This window comes from Pleurodeles waltl, chromosome 8 (assembly GCF_031143425.1).
Source record: "Pleurodeles waltl isolate 20211129_DDA chromosome 8, aPleWal1.hap1.20221129, whole genome shotgun sequence".
In the NCBI taxonomy this organism is placed as follows: Eukaryota; Metazoa; Chordata; class Amphibia; order Caudata; family Salamandridae; genus Pleurodeles; species Pleurodeles waltl.
The window spans coordinates 1,304,215,682-1,304,233,315 of NC_090447.1; positions in this window are offsets into that span (position 1 = coordinate 1,304,215,682).

The window sequence follows — 17,634 nt, forward strand, 5'->3', positions numbered from 1 at the left end:
GTGCAGGATGGCAGAGGTCAAAATGATCTTGCAGACCATTTCAGGTGAATATAGGAGGCTGCCTCTGGTGATGTCCAGGCACCTGAATCTGGACTTCAGGATGCCAAAAGTCCTTTCAACTATGGTGCGTGTCCTACGATGTGCCTCATTATAGGCACGCTCTGCTGCTATGCTTGGGTTGGCAATTGTGGTCATGATCCATGGCTGGATCCCATGACCCTGATCAGCGGAAAGAGAAAATGAGGGTAAATATCTGGTTGTCGGTTGCACCTTGATTATCACTTTGCATGGCAGCTGTTATCTTGTGTCGTCTGTGGCTCATCTGTGTTTGTGGTATTGTGTAGGATCCTAGGCTTCTGTGATGTTCTTTCTGCATTGAGTTGTTTAACTATCAGAACTGGTGTTTGGCTGGTTGACCTGATATCAGTAGTATATTTCGAAACTTGCAGTTCAGTTTGTATCTCCCATGCATTATGTAATGTGAAAGAAGTGTCTGTGTGCCTTCACTGGAGGAGACATAATACTTCCACACACACACACAATCGATTCCACTGTGGTGGTAACACGGTTGCACTATATGGGCTGAACATCCCATCAAATTTGACAGATGTGATTGCATGTGAAATGCAACAGTGTGGCCCTATAATTTGGCTAGGTGACAATGTACAACACATCTCCATAAGTTGGAAGCACTGAAGTGTTCACAATTGACAATGCACAATTCTCCCATGTGTGAGAAGTTCTATGCAAAACTATTTTTGTGCCCTCACCGAGTTGGCTCATGTGCAAACATGTACCTACACTACTGAACTTGCTCCAGGTAAGCTGGCTAACTTGGTTGTGAGGGTGAAGGTTTTAGTGTCAGAAGGTCCATGTGCCTATACATCTGTTATGTATATGGGGAATTGCCTTAATTTGTATGTGTAGCAGTGTACACTTTGCATTTGTGTCACATCCACATGTTTTCATAGCACAGTCCACTTCCTCTTTACTAGCGGGCAATGTCACCCCAGGAGTGATGTGAGATGTTGGTACTGCCTCAATGATTTTATGTCACCTTCATTAGAGTCAGCATCATCATGCTATGTGTCTCATGGTGTTTGACCTGCAGAAAAACACATTACACACCCCTTACACAGTACGTATTGCTTGGAAGGGTGTGTGATTGAGTGTTATTGATGTGATATTGGAAGATTCATCCTCCAAGTTGTACTGCCAGTTAAGGCCATGTCATTGTCACTGTGTGATTTTAAATTGGTCCCTTGTGGCTCTGGAGTGGCATCTCTTGTTATTTGCATCTGTCATTTGTCCATAGGTGTGTATCCCTTTGGGTCAGGATATCAAACATGACTACCAGTGCCACAACCTCAGTGTCTTCCTGGCCACGTGCCAATGTAGTAGTGTATGTGTTGTGTGTCCTACAGGGTTGCTGTGCTGTGTGTATATAACTAGGTTTCTGTACTTACCAACAAGTAGGCCATTGCCATATCGTACTTCCTGGAAGTGCCGATTGATGGTGCTGTGACAGAAGATGAATGAATCATGTACACTCCCAGGATACTTTGCCACGATGTTGGTGATCAATCCATGGTGATCCACAATGGCCTGCACATTGATGGAGTGTGTGTGCTTCCTGTTGCGGTATAGATGCTCCGTTGCAGGAGGTGGCACAATCCGTACATGTGTGCAGTCAATGGCACCAAGGACGTGTGGAAAGCCATTGATTTGATAGAACCCGTTTGGTCTCCTGCTGCTTCTGCTTTGTGTTGGGGAAGCTGCTGTGGTGGGGTGTGAGGGAGATTATGGCATCAAGTACCTTGGGAAGGATGGCAGAGAATGAGGGCTGTGAGATCCCGGCAACCAGGGCACCAGTGGTTTGAAAAGAGCCACTTGCCAACCTGTGCAGGACGACTAGCAGCTTGGTCTCTGTTGGAATGATGTAGGGTATCTGCAAGCTGGGTGCCAACTGTGGCTCAATGTGGCGGAGCAGCTGCTGTATGGCTTGCCAGTTTAGTCTATACCTCTGGATGATGTCATGTTCCCTGAGGCCCTGAAGGGTTGTCCTGGTCCTGAATATCCTCTCCTGCCTTCTGCGTTGCCTTTGGTGTCCCTGTTGGTGTGGTGGAAGCTGCTGCTGTTGGTCCTGTGCTCTGCGTCTTCATTCATGCTGGATGAATAGCACCTCCATGTCTTCCTTTTTGAGCTCTGATGTTGCTTGTGTGAGTTTTCCTTAAGTACTAGTGTGTTTGCCCCATTGTAACGCCTGCCCTGACCCAGGTGTTAAATTTTGGCGCAAATCGGTTTTTGCGTCATTTTCCCGCTCCGCCTCCCGTGCGCCATTTTTACACAGTTGGATAAATATGGAGCACGGGTGTTTCAGTCATTTTTTAGACGGGAACGCCTCCCTTGCAGCTCATTGACGCAAGGCGGTTTCACGCATCCAGAAAATGAGGCACACTGGGATATTTTAGTTGTTAGATGGGTTTAGCATCAAAGTATAAATATGGTGTTAGCTTTGCGCCAAATTTGCGTCAAAATAAATGACGCTAATCCGGCGCAAAGGGAGTATAAATATGGACCTTAGTACTTTATCATTGTCTTATGTGTTACTACACGGTACCTGGACAATGTATTGTTTATGGTTTGGCTCGACAGTGCAGCTATCTTCAGACAATTATGTGTGCATCATTAAAGAGAGCCTTTGACTCCACCCACATGTTGGGAGCCAGGAGTACATGTTCAGATTGGGCAGAAATTGTGTGTTTCCACAAAAAAGTGCTTGCCCTTCACACAACTGTGATCATTTTGTTTACTTATCCAACTGCCAGAGCTTGAACTTTCAGGGGCCCACACATTACATGGTAATGGTATTAAAGTACTTAGATGACAAGCTAATTTATGGTATTTTTCTCTGGCAGGAGCACAGATGAGAGGAGGGCAGTCATTAAGCTACTTGGATGTTTACATCCAGCTGACAGTGCACTTGTCACCTGACCTTTAAACCTATGCGAATATTATTCTACAATTCTTTGCTTCCACACAAATACATATCCATTCCCATGCTACTTAATTGTAATACGTCACATCACTATATAACCTTCCTTTAAAGCCATATATATTGGCATTGACAATGCTTATTTCTTCATTGAGTTTATGTAGTAGCACAGTACTGGTGGATTCATTTTCACAATGATTTCTGACGGTATGCCATTGCACTAAAGAAGAACTGCTGAACTTTTGAACTGGTGTCATTTTCACTGCTCGTGCTCCACCCGTGTAAACACAGAGCAGGCACTTGCCTTGCACTTAGAATCAACATGTTTATCACATGCACGTGTCTGTTTGCTCCCCTTGCAGAGTGTTTGCCTCCTTCATGTTTCCATTGTCTGAAAGTCTCAGATAACTGGTGGCTAACAGGTCCTCAGATAATGCAGCGTCTAGGGCATGCACCCTACTACACACTTGTAAGACAGAGGGGTTGTAAACCATTGTATGGTCATTATCACTGACCCCACCCAGGTAACAATCACTTACCAGCCCTTAACTGGCTCATTTCTGATGGGAAACAGAGGCATCTGTTTACTCATTCCGAGCGCCCAGAAAACATGACTACAATGACCATTTCTATTACTTTCCACCCAAACTTCATCCGTATTAAAACTATGTCCATATGACTAGTCAAAGAATAAGAATTTTGGGTTAAAGTCATAGGCGTTTTTCTCTAATGGACCTAGGAAACCCAGCTCCGATCTCAAAATGCATCGCACCAACAGCAGCAAAATCCACCATTACGAAAGTACGGGTCGTGGCAGGAAGCAGAAATACACAGCGATAAACAGCTCCTTGTGGCATCCCTGGGGAGCGGCTTTTTTAAAGTTAGCTCAATTGCCACAGAAAGATAGTTGGGATAAAAGAACTAAAAGGTGTAAGTTTACGGTTTTCTGTAACATTGCAATGAACACAGATGTTGAGAGTGGTTTCTAAAAACACTCAGCCCGTTAAAAAAAACAAAAGGATCACTTTAGTGTAAAGTAAAGCAAGTGGGGCAGTTAAAACAACAAAGCAGGAATTATATTAGATGCTATTGTAAACAGTAGCTGAGCTGAAACTTTAGTGGCATTGCGAATATCAGGTCTATTCACATCAAATTGGTCTGCCATTTAAAACAAGTGATAAAAGTAACACAAGCGCCTAATATAGCAAGTAAGTGACCTTAGCATTGGTGAGAACTGTTTTACACAATTGAATTGCCGTGCAAGTTAACGTAATAGGCATGTGTAATACTGTGGAAGGTTATTTTTCAGGCGAAATTACCGTGGGACTGTGCTACTGAACGTCATTGTCAAACAAACATTATTATAAACTTATTGAATCTTTATTGTGTTACTAGTTTTGCTGACTATATATATATACACACATACATGCATGTAAATATATATATATTATTATATATATATATATATCTCACATGAATATATATATATATATTGAAAAACAGCCATTAAATGATATGGAAGTTAGGTGTTTAAATGAGACGCAAACTAATGTTTAAAAAAAAAAAAATGCTGAAATATGCCAGTTATAGTTTAGTGACTTAACTACAACCTGAGTTCCCACCATGCACTGACATTGCATGTTACATCACTTGTGATATGCTAGATGACATCGCTGATGACGCGCTGGATGGTGGCTTGACTTGGACAGGGGCTTCATCTACCAGAATCCTTTGAGCCTGGTGAGGAGGGAAGTAGACACTAGCACATATATAACACGCCTATAGATCTCGCAGATCATTCGAAGAGGAACTGGGATTGCATGTTATTGTAACACCCTCAGCTGAGTTGAATACTCATCTATCTAACACTGGAATGTCCAGGGATAAGCTTACACACTGAGTTGCTCTTACTCCTACTGGTCTCAAGGTGGACACAAAGTCAGTATCCCGCACTATAGTGCACCAAGCCCAGAAAGAAGACTGAGACTAGAATCTTATTTCCCCATGCCGATCTAGGCCCATTGGCATCTAAAAAACAAGCATTTGCAATTTGCGTTTACTCGAGTTAAAGCTATTAGCGCTGTAAACTCCTAACTCGACTTTTATTTCAACATAAACTGAAAAGTAAAACAGTTTAACATAAGCGAGCCGATGGGCGCTATGAGCACAAAGCAAACACACAAAAGGGAACAGTGTTGGCAAAAGTGCAATTATCCATGTAACCAGCAAAAGTGCAATTATCCATGTAACCGGCAAAAGGCCAAATATCCATGTAACAGGGTCGATGTCATGCAAAGCGCTCGATTACTGCCCAGCGAGATTGTGCTGGCTCCGAAATAAAGAGAAACAATAGTGCAAAAACCGTACGGAAAACATGGAGCCTCGTATGTTTTAGTAGTTGGCCGGTGCGCTCGAGGCTGGCTAAACACCGGAAAAGGCATGACGTGTGCATGCCTTTCTCTAATGAAATCAAGCTAATTTTAAAAGGCAAGTCCACGAACCAAGCAAACTGATGGGCTTGACTTGGGTGTGGTTACAAGCCCATAGAGAGATTACACCAGGGACGGAGTGCTTTGCGCTCAACCCTAAAAAGGAAGAAGAAATCTTTAAAGATAATGGGCAGGGGGAATACGTAGAAAGGTGCTTTAGACCAGAGGAAGAATCAATCAGCGGACTGCAATCAGGAGGCAGACAAAAATCTTTGTGCCTTGATGGGCAGTTAGTTCGTTAGGATTGAGGCCATGATTAGTTCTCCGTATATGAATGTCTATCCAGGTTGGTGGCAATTGAGAAAGTGATCACCAACCTCACACGGGTGAGGTCTACTGATTTTCATAATCTTAGTCCAACAGCTTTGAGTAATTCATATAATGAATCAAGTCTAGGAAGGAGGGGGATGGAAGAACACAGCTTGTTTATTCAGTTTCCCAGGGTCTTGTACCAAGGAAACCAGACTGTAATGGTCCCTCAAATTCAACCTGCCTTATTTCTCAGTCAAAGGAGCCCTGCCTGTTAGTGACTAATGGCCTACTACCCCCGCCAGGTTCAGATTCCCCCCTCTTGTTTTCCCAGTCATCCAGGGCCAAAGTGTAGCTAAACCCTTGCTTGAGGCCAATAGGCAAGGTAATTGGAGGGACCCCTGTCATGATGGAGTCTTTAATGTGACCTCCCCCGCCGAGGCAAACCCTTTTGTTGTGATATCGGGTATTGTAGATATTACAAAATACCCAGACAAGATTTTCATTTACATTTGTTAAAAAGGCTGAATTTTATGCATGTGCATCCAGCTCTAATGTATTTTCAATTATTACCGGATGTCTATGTGTGTTTTTAGGTTGCTAGTTTTTTAGTAGCTGTTGCTAAATGAAGGATTTTTGTTTAAAAAATGTCTTTTTGTTGGTGTAAACAGTTGCTCACCACATAACAATTAACACTAAGGGGGTCATTCTGACCTCGGCGGTAAAAGGCCTTTACCGCCGGTCAGAAGTCTGCCCTTCTACCGCCGCGGCAAACCGCCACGGTCATTCTGACCCACAACTGACAAACCGCCAAAAACCCGACCTCCACAGCAGGCCGCCACATCAGCGGCCAGTGGTAAACTGGAGATGACCAAACGTCCACCGCCACGCCAACACAAACACGCCCATGTCATTCTGACCCACAAATCCACGCGGCGGTCTTTCAACCGCGGTAGTCCATTGGCGGTACACACCGCCGCGGTCAAAATACACACCCAGCACCAACACACAGCCACATTGGACATTTTGAAATACACACACCTGAAACACATACACACAACACTCCCACATACCCAACACAATATAAAACACACACCCACATCACCCACAAACCCCTACGACATAAGATCAGAGACGAAGGAGAGAGAGACACATCACAGAATAGAGAGCTACATCACACAGAGGCACACTACACCATCACACACACCACAGAGAAGCACAAAGCACCACACACCAACACACTCATCACCACATACACCACCCCACACCTCATCCACACCACCCCATGGCACCCCAAAGGCACCCACGGTTTTCGGACCAAGTACTCCGGGTCATGGTGGAGGAAATAATAAGAGTTGAACCCCAGCTCTTCGGCTCACAGGTGCAGCACACCACTATAGCCAGGAAGGCGGAGCTATGGCAAAGGATCGTGGACAGGGTCAACGCGGTGGGACAGCATCCCAGAAATCGGGACGACATCCGCAAACGCTGGAACGACTTACGGGGAAAGGTGCGCTCGATGGTCTCGCGACACAACATCGCAGTGCAGAAGACTGGCGGGGGACCCCCACCCACTCCACCCGAATTCACAGCATGGGAGCAAGAGGTACTAAACATCCTGCATCCTGATGGCCTCGCTGGAGTACATAGAGGAATGGACTCTGGTAAGTACAATCTCAACTACTTCACCACCCCCCAGCATGCTAACCCCCACCCTCACCCCCAACCCCCCATCACACATCCTCCCTGAGAATGTCTCTCCAGCACAACCCACCCAACACCAACCCCTGCATGCCACCACAAACTATGGACACCCATCACCTAAGCATGACCACTGCACAAACCCCCCCCCAACACCCCCACAACACCTCCCCCAAGGGAATGCCAGCACTGGGGGACAAGGGCACCCATAAATCGCATGCAATAGCACACACAGAAACAATAACCATACTCTCTTACCCCATGCAGGACCCGAACGCCTACACACCGGTCAGGAGGGTCCAGAAATGTCCATCCCCCCCCCGGAAGTGCCCCCCAGTGATGACAGCAGCTCTGTCGACCTGGAACCTGATGACCAGCCCGGACCATCGGGGACCTCTGGACAGTCGGTCCCCTCAGGCAGCCACAGGCCACAGCAGACCCAACCCCCTCTGGGAACAGCAGCACAGCTCCCACCCAGCGGGCCCATGCCTCTGTCTCTAGGACAGGTCAATCAGCGGTGTGTCTGCCACTACAGGGCACCCAGGCTAACCCACCACCCCAACAACAACAGGGACCTGGGGGCAGTGGTAGTGGGCACACCGTCCAGGGGACAGAGGCCGGGGGAAACAGGGCAACTCGGAGGGCTGCTGTGCGACAGGGGGGGGAGGAGAGGCCCAGGGAACCCACTCTCCAAGAGGCCCTCACCACCATCATGGCAGCCTACCACCACTCCCAAGAGACGATGGCGACGGTACTGGCCAGGTTCCAGGAGATCCAGGCACAGCAGGAGGAACGCTACATGGGGTTCAGCAATCAACTCACCAACATCTCTACCGCTATGGGGAGCATAGTCCAGGCCCTGAACCATATAGAAGACACGTTGCGGGACCGTGTGGCACCACACAGGGCCCCTGTCACTAGCCCGGACCAGGAACAGCCTGCCACCTCCGCCGGCGCTAGTGGACAGGAGGCCCCACCACAACGACAGGCCACCAGAACCCCACCTCCTGCTGAAGAACAACCACCCCGCAAGAGGAGCCTGAGATCCAAAAAATAGACAGAGTAGGATGTCAAGACCCCCGCCAGCATGAGATACCCCCTGAAGTCATCCCACTGTCCCACATTGCCACCCTGTCCAACCTTGAACTGCCCCTGCTCCATCCTTCCACAGGCATATGGACAATGCATCTGTGAGACTGAGAACTGGATTCTGCCATGGACATTACTCCACCCCCACCCATCACCGTGTCAATATCATGTACCATAATCTAGCACTAAAAATAAATCACTCAATGCACTGAAATCAATCAGGAGTCAGCCTGTATTATTTACAAATGTATAACACATTACAGATCAATTATGTTCTGTTAACTTTGTGCTGAACACATACCGAGGTCAATAAGCATTAGTCCATGGGCTAACCAAGCAGAAGTCACGCAGTGGGTCATAGAGCACTGAAATGGGAAGGGAAAATCAAACATCAGTTTAAAAGAACTGGGGGGAAATAGACAAAGTTGAGATGCAGGAGGCTTTCAGGAAATGTTAAATGGTGTGGGTGAGTCTTACCTGTGTGCTACTGAAAATACTGTTGGATAACTCTGTCCCTGTTGTCTGTGTCGTCCTCTGAGTCTTCCTCCTCTTCACTCTCCGCAGGCTCCACAGCTGCTTCAACACCACCATCTGGACCATCCTCCTGCAGGAAAGGCACCTGACGTCGCAATGCCAGATTGTGAAGCATACAGCAGGCCACGATGATCTGGCACACCTTCTTTGGTGAGTACATCAGGGATCCCCCTGTCATATGCAGGCACCTAAACCTGGCCTTCAGGAGGCCAAAGGTCCTTTCTATGATCCTCCTAGTTCGCCCATGGGCCTCATTGTACCGTTCCTCTGCCCTGGTCCGGGGATTCCTCACTGGGGTCAATAGCCAAGGCAGGTTGGGGTAACCAGAGTCACCTATTAGCCACACACGTTGTCCCTGTAGTTGTTCCATCACATAGGGGATGCTGCTATTACGCATCACATACGCATCATGCACTGAACCAGGGAACTTGGCATTCACATGGGAGATGTACTGGTCAGCCAAACAGACTACCTAGACGTTCATAGAATGGTAATTTTTCCTGTTTCTGTACACCTGCTCATCGTCTTTTGGGGGTACTAAGGCCACATGGGTCCCATCAATGGCACCAATTATGTTGGGAATATGTCCAAGGGCATAAAAATCACCCTTCACAGTGGCCAAATCAACCTGCTCAGGGAATAGAACGTAACTCCGCATGTGTTTCGTCAGGGCAGACAACACTCTAGACAAAACTTTTGAAAACATGGGCTGAGACATTCCAGATGACATGGCCACTGTTGTCTGGAATGAGCCACTTGCAAGAAAATGGAGGACTGACAGAACCTGCACCAGAGGGGGAATTCCTGTGGGTTGGCGGATGGGGGACATCAGGGCTGGCTCCAGCTGGGCACACAGTTCATGGATAGTGGCACGGTCAAGTCGGTATCGTAGTATGATGTGGCGTTCTTCCATTGTCGACAGGTCCACCAGCGGTCGGTACACGCGAGGATTCATCCTTCTCCTCGCAAGTCCCAGCGGTCGGTGCCTAGGAAGGACAACATGGAGCACATAGTCAAGCAAATCACAGGTACGTTCACCACAGCTTGCATAGCACACGGTTATCTATGTATTGAAAGGCGTGTATGTGTGGCAATGCAAGGCCTAGGCCTGTGTGACGCAGTTGATATTAAGCCATGTGGGCCCTTGAAATGGCGGCTGCCTGACCTGTGAAGTGGGACAATGGGATGTGAGGTCAATGCGCTGGCGTGGCACACCGTGGCGGTAGGCGGTCGAAGACCGCTATACGAAGCCGCATTGGTTAACATTGAAGCCTATGGGTTTCAGGAGCCAATGACGAGGTGCGCCGGCGGTCGCGGTACGCACCGCCGCGGGCGTGACCGCCATTTTCTATCTGCTTAATCACTCGAGACCTGATCATCCACTGCTGCTCTGACCTCGGTCTGGAAGTGACAATGGCTGCTGCGACTGGGGAAAGGGCCCCTGCCTTCACGTCTGAAGAGTTGGAGAAGCTCGTGGATGGGGTCCTCCCCGACTATGCTTTACTCTACGCTCCTCCAGACCAACAGGTAAGTACACCGGGTGCACATGAATGGGCGATGCCTGTGTGGAGTGGGGTGGATGTCAGTTGGTGGGGTGGGGGGCGAATGAGGAGTGCAACGCACAACAGATGAGAGCATGTGCCACATGGCAAGGTTGGGGAGGGGGGCCACTCACATCTAACATGCAGTTCATTGATGAATGTTTCCTTCCCACCCTGTACATGTCAAATAGGTCAGCGCCCATCAGAAAGTCGACATTTGGCGTGCCATCGCCAAGGAAGTCCGGACCCTGGGGGTCCACAACAGACGGGGCACCCACTGCCGCAAGAGGTGGGAGGACATCCGCCGCGGGACCAGGAAGACCGCCGAGTCACTGCTGGGGATGGCCTCCCAACCTAGGAGGGGTGCCAGTCGTACCATGACCCCCCTGATGTCCCGGATCCTGGCGGTGGCCTACCCTGATTTGGATGGGCGCTTGAGGACATCACAGCAAACACAAGGGGGTGAGTATCAGCACATTCTCCTATCTTTCTGCGCAGTGGAGGCATCTGGGTGGGGGAGGAGGGCTGTGGGTGACATTAGGCCAGGGCGCTTTCTGTAGTGTAGTCCTCTCCCTTAGGCATGGCCCTGTGCTCCCGGCCCCCACCTCTTTAGGGTGACAAGTACAGCTATTGATGGTCCAGCATCACACATGTGCGCGTTTGTCGTCTCTAGACCTGTTGTCCTAGTTAGAAGTACTGAGTAGTGTACCCCGAATGCGCGGCTTAGTGCATGAGGCTCCTGTGTCTGTCCTCTCCACCAACGGTGTTGACATTGCATGCACTCAACCTGGTCTTCGTTTTTCTCCCCCCACCCTTCTTCTTCATCTTCTTGTGCATGTGTGCATTAGCATCATCAGGCGGAGGAGATTTGGCATCGGAGCACGAGGGAGCTGCAAGTCACAAGGCCCCGGTGGGCCCAGGAACAGACACCGAGGGCACCAGTGATCCGGAGGGCGAGGGGAGCACCACAACGGGGACCGGTGGTGAGACCAGCGACACAGACACGTCCTCGGATGGGTGCTCCCTAGCGGTGGCGGCAACATCCGTGCCCCCCGCCTCAACTGGTACAGCCGCCACCCAGCGCACCAGCCCCGCCCTCCCAGCAGCCCCTCAGCCTACGCTCCGTGCCCGCTCGCCCAGGAAGGCGGGCGTCTCCTTCGCCCCAGGCACCTCAGCCCCTGCCCCTGTCACCCCTGCTGCCCTCAGTGCTGAGCTCAGTGACCTCCTGAGGACGCTCATTGTTAGGCAGACTACCCTTTTGAATGCCATCCAGGGGGTAGAAAGGGAGGTGCATCGGAGCAATGCCTACCTGGAGGGCATTCATTCGGGTCAGGCTGCCCATCAACGATCGTTCAATGCTCTGGCCTCAGCACTGACGGCAGCCATTGTCCCTGTTTCCAGCCTCCCTCTTCTGACTGCCTCCAGCCTTTCTCTGTTTCCTGTTCCTCAGCCTATCCCATCCACACCATCAGACCAGCCTGCACACACCTCAACACCCAAGGGCAGCTCATCCAGACACAAGCACCACAGATCCCACAAACACTCACCCAAGCAACACCCAGATGCAGACATTCCAACAGTCACTACCACCTCTGTGTTCCCCTCCTCCTCGTCTCCCTCCTCCCTCCCTGTGACGTCTACACTCACACCTGCATGCACACCAACATCAGCCAGTGCTTCCATCACCACCACACCCTCCAGTACAGTCCGCACGTGTGCAGTCACCACCCCCACTGCCATTTACACGTCCCCTGTGTCCTCTCCCACTGTGTCTGTCACCCCCTCTTCCAAGACACACAAACGCAGGCAGCCACCCACCCAACAGACATCCACCTCACGACAGCCTACAGCACCAGCACCTTCACCCAATGACAGCACACCTGACTCTCCTACAACCACATCCTCTTCCTCCACTCCCATCACCACTTCTCCTACCCTTTACCTTGGCCCTAAAAAACTTTTCCTCGCTAATCTTAACCTCTTTCCCTCCGATGACCCACCCCCTCCATCTGCAAAGAGTCCCAAGAGCACCTCAGCCACCACCAGCCCAGCTTCGAGTGTCACTGTTGTGCATGGGTTCTGGAGTCCACCCTTTGCCAGCAGTGACACTTCAATCAGCAGCAAGGACACATCCAGCCCCCCCCCAGGCAAGAGGACCAGGAAACAAAAGGGCTGCCGTGAGAGGACTGAAACGGCTGCCCCCAAGGAGCAAAGTTCGCCCACTTCACCTGCCACAACATCAAGGGGAGGCAAGGGCCAGAGAGCCACATCTAAGGAGCGAAAGGGCAGCAGGGCGGAGAAGTCAGGCAGCAGGAGCGCGGAGCAGGGGGGCCCCACATGCCACATCCCAGCTGTAAGGGAGGACACCAAAGGGCCCAGGACTCCGTCACCGAAGGGTCCAGAAACATCACGGTCAGAGGGCGACTGAGCAGGGAGTCCAGGCCAGGTCTGGCTCCCTTGACTTACTGGATGAGCACCGCTGAACAGGGCCCGCCGTGCAGAAGAGCACCGCTGAACAGGGCCCCGCCGTGAAGATAGGCACCGCTGAACAGGGCCCGCCGTGAAGATAGGCACCGCTGAACAGGGCCCCGCCGTGAAGATAGGCACCGCTGAACAGGGCCCGCCGTGCAGAAGAGCACCGCTGAACAGGGCCCCGCCGTGAAGATAGGCACCGCTGAACAGGGCCCGCCGTGCAGAAGAGCACCGCTGAACAGGGCCCCGCCGTGAATATAGGCACCGCTGAACAGGGCCCCGCCGTGAAGATAGGCACCGCTGAACAGGGCCCCGCCGTGCAGAAGAGCACCGCTGAACAGGGCCCCGCCGTGAAGATAGGCACCGCCAAACAGGGCCCCGCCATCTCAAGCACCGCTCCGCTGGGCCCCGCCGTCTCAAGCACCGCTCCGCTGGGCCCCGCCGTCTCAAGCACCGCTCCGCTGGGCACCGCCGTCTCAAGCACCGCTCCGCTGGGCCCTTCCTGTCAAGCACCGCTCCGCTGGGCCCCGCCGTCTCAAGCACCGCTCCGCTGGGCACCGCCGTCTCAAGCACCGCTCCGCTGGGCACCGCCGTCTCAAGCACTGCTCCGCTGGGCCCCGCCGTCTCAAGCACCGCTCCGCTGGGCACCGCCGTCTCAAGCACCGCTCCGCTGGGCCCTTCCTGTCAAGCACCGCTCCGCTGGGCCCTTCCTGTCAAGCACCGCTCCGCTGGACACCGCCGTCTCAAGCACCGCTCCGCTGGGCCCAGCCGTCTCAAGCACCGCTCCGCTGGGCACCGCCATCTCAAGCACCGCTCCGCTGGGCCCTTCCTGTCAAGCACCGCTCCGCTGGGCCCCGCCGTCTCAAGCACCGCTCCGCTGGGCACCACCGTCTCAAGCACCACTCCGCTGGGCCCTTCCTGTCAAGCACCGCTCCGTTGGGCCCTTCCTGTCAAGCACCGCTCCGCTGGGCCCTTCCTGTCAAGCACCGCTCCGCTGGGCCCCGCCGTCTCAAGCACCGCTCCGCTGGGCACCGCCATCTCAAGCACCGCTCCGCTGGGCCCTTCCTGTCAAGCACTGCTCCGCTGGGCCCTTCCTGTCAAGCACCGCTCCGCTGGGCCCCGCCGTCTCAAGCACCGCTCCGCTGGGCACCACCGTCTCAAGCACCGCTCCGCTGGGTCCTTCCTGTCAAGCACCGCTCCGCTGGGCCCCGCCGTCTCAAGCACCGCTCCGCTGGGCCCCGCCGTCTCAAGCACCGCTCCGCTGGGCACCGCCATCTCAAGCACCGCTCCGCTGGGCCCTTCCTGTCAAGCACCGCTCCGCTGGGCCCTTCCTGTCAAGCACCGCTCCGCTGGGCCCTTCCTGTCAAGCACCGCTCCGCTGGGCCCCGCTGTCTCAAGCACCGCTCCGCTGGGCACCGCCGTCTCAAGCACCGCTCCGCTGGGCACCGCCGTCTCAAGCACCGCTCTGCTGGGCCCCGCCGTCTCAAGCACCGCTCCGCTGGGCACCGCCGTCTCAAGCACCGCTCCGCTGGGCCCTTCCTGTCAAGCACCGCTCCGCTGGGCCCCGCCGTCTCAAGCACCGCTCCGCTGGGCACCGCCGTCTCAAGCACCGCTCCGCTGGGCCCTTCCTGTCAAGCACCGCTCCGCTGGGCCCCGCCGTCTCAAGCACCGCTCCGCTGGGCCCCGCCGTCTCAAGCACCGCTCCGCTGGGCACCACCGTCTCAAGCACCGCTCCGCTGGGCCCTTCCTGTCAAGCACTGCTCCGCTGGGCCCCGCCGTCTCAAGCACCGCTCCGCTGGGCACCGCCGTCTCAAGCACCGCTCCGCTGGGCACCGCCGTCTCAAGCACCGCTCCGCTGGGCCCGCCGTCTCAAGCACCGCTCCGCTGGGCCCCGCCGTCTCAAGCACCGCTCCGCTGGGCACCGCCGTCTCAAGCACCGCTCCGCTGGGCCCTTCCTGTCAAGCACCGCTCCGCTGGGCCCTTCCTGTCAAGCACCGCTCCGCTGGGCCCGCCGTCTCAAGCACCGCTCCGCTGGGCACCGCCGTCTCAAGCACCACTCCGCTGGGCCCTTCCTGTCAAGCACCTCTCCGCTGGGCCCTTCCTGTCAAGCACCGCTCCGCTGGGCCCCGCCGTCTCAAGCACCGCTCCGCTGGGCCCTTCCTGTCAAGCACCGCTCCGCTGGGCCCTTCCTGTCAAGCACCGCTCTGCTGGGCCCTTCATGTCAAGCACTGTTAACGGTTCACTGTGCCCACCATGCCTCCTCCTTGACCAGTGGAGACTGTAATCCACCTGATGGACTGTGGCTTTGCACTCCCCAGGATGGCACAGTGGGCAGCCCACCCACTGTAGAGACTTGTGAGACTGTGGCTTTGCACTCCCCAGGATGGCACAGTGGGCAAGCCACCCACTGTAGAGACTTGTGAGACTGTGGCTTTGCACTCCCCAGGATGGCCCAGTGGGCAGCCCACCCACTGTAGAGACATTGAGAGACTGTGGCTTTGCACTCCCCAGGATGGCCCAGTGGGCAGCCCACCCACTGTAGAGACATTGAGAGACTGTGGCTTTGCACTCCCCAGGATGGCCTAGTGGGCAGCCCACCCACTGTAGAGACATAGAGAGACTGTGGCTTTGCACTCCCCAGGATGGCACAGTGGGCATGGTGGGCCCTTCGTGGATCTGGCGTCGTGGACTCATGTGGCTGTGGTGCCCCCCCTTCCCTTCCCCATGAGGTGCCTGTAGTTTTTTCATCAGATGCCCCTGCAGTGTTCTCTCCAAAGGACTCAGGTCTCCTGTGTGGGCTTTGCCCTTGTGTTGCTACACTTTGGCCCACGGACAATTCTATTTACTTTTGATGTACAGGACTAATTGCATCGGTTCTCCATTGCAGTGTATATAGTATTATTTTGGTATGGATATTTTGCATAGTTGACCTATATTTTTCAGAGCCTATTTCTTACATAAATTTTTCTTCACAATTTAATTATGTCTTTGCATTTTTCAGGGGGGTTTGGGTGGTGTCACTGTGCATTGTTGCTCTGCATTGGTGTGTACATAGTTTGGGGGGGTGGGGGTCGCATATGTGTGTGGCCGTAACCTTTCCTCCTCCCCCCTCCCGTGTGTCGTAGGTGCAGTACTCACCGTTGACGTCTGCGCCGGCGTTCGTACTTGTGGTAGATGAGCAGGTAGACGAGAGCAGGTAGGATGTTTAATTCGGGTTCCATGCTGTCCTCCGTACTCGTGGAGTGTGTTTCGGTGAGCGTTTTCCCGTTCGTGGTCTGTTTCCGCCGTTTTTTTATCGGCGGGGCTCCCGCCCCGGAAAAGGTGGCGGATTGGTGAGTTATGATAGTGTGGGCGGTACATTGTCTGCCGCCTGTCTGTTGTCGGTGACCGCCGCGCTGTTTGTCTGTCCCGCCGTGGCGATCGGAGTGTTAAAGTGGTGGGCTTTGTTGGCGGTTCCCGCCAGGGTCAGAATTCCATTTTTTGGACCGCCGGCCTGTTGGTGGGTTGGCCGCCGCTTTATCACCGACCGCCAGGGTTAGAATCACCCCCTAAGTCATTTGCAGAGTATCGTTCTTGGCCCTCGTAGATAAACAATTACCCCTCAATTGCAGCTAAAGATGGTAGGTTCACGCTAAAGACCACCTAGTCCTCCCATTCAGCCCCATTCCACTACATGCCTCTATAATCATCCCATTACGACCAGATCTTGTTATACTTCCAGGGGCAGTCATGGCTCAAATAAATCACCTGCTCTGCATGCTGGCACTACTCCAAGTTATTTTCCCAGACCTGAATCTCTGGAGGTTCGGCCGCTCCCCATAATAAAGAAAATCATTGATTAGTACATGTTCAAATGCACTTCTAACTTTTTATGCTTATGAATTACAGTACAGAAGTTTATTTCAATTTGGTGCTTTAAATGTTTTATATACCTCTATGGTTTCGATTTTAACGAATAAAGGAAATTAACCAATTGACATAATTAATGACATCACTTATTATATTTAAATATCAACATTGTTGAAATCATTAAAGAGACCAATCTATGTACTGTAGGCTTTGTGAAAGAGGAGTAATACAACAACCTAAATCAGTGTTTGGACTCTTATAAACTTGTTTGTAAGATTTGGAGCCAAACTCCTACCTCCTCCTACTTTTTTACTTGTCACCCATCCTGCTACCGCTGGACTCACAGTTCCACAGGAGCGAGAGATCTGATTAGCTGGCCAGAATTTGAAAGAAAAAGTTGCAGCTGCTGTCAGTACAGAACATGGGGACAATGGTGGGGGGCTGGGTGGCCAACCTTGCCCCATACCACACATGATCGAAGGCCATGCGTGCCAATAGGTTGGGTGCAGGTCTTCACTGTAAACCCAGCAGCCAACATCTTCCCCCCAACACTGTGCCAAAAGCCATGTGGGGTGAGAGGTTAGTGGCAAACACATCGTAAATAAATATTACTTCACATGACAAAACATGGAAATTTACTGAGAAAAACTACAGTTAAAGCGGAGTTAAACATCAGAAATGTAGCAAGATTTTAACTTCACCGGTTCTAGGTAAC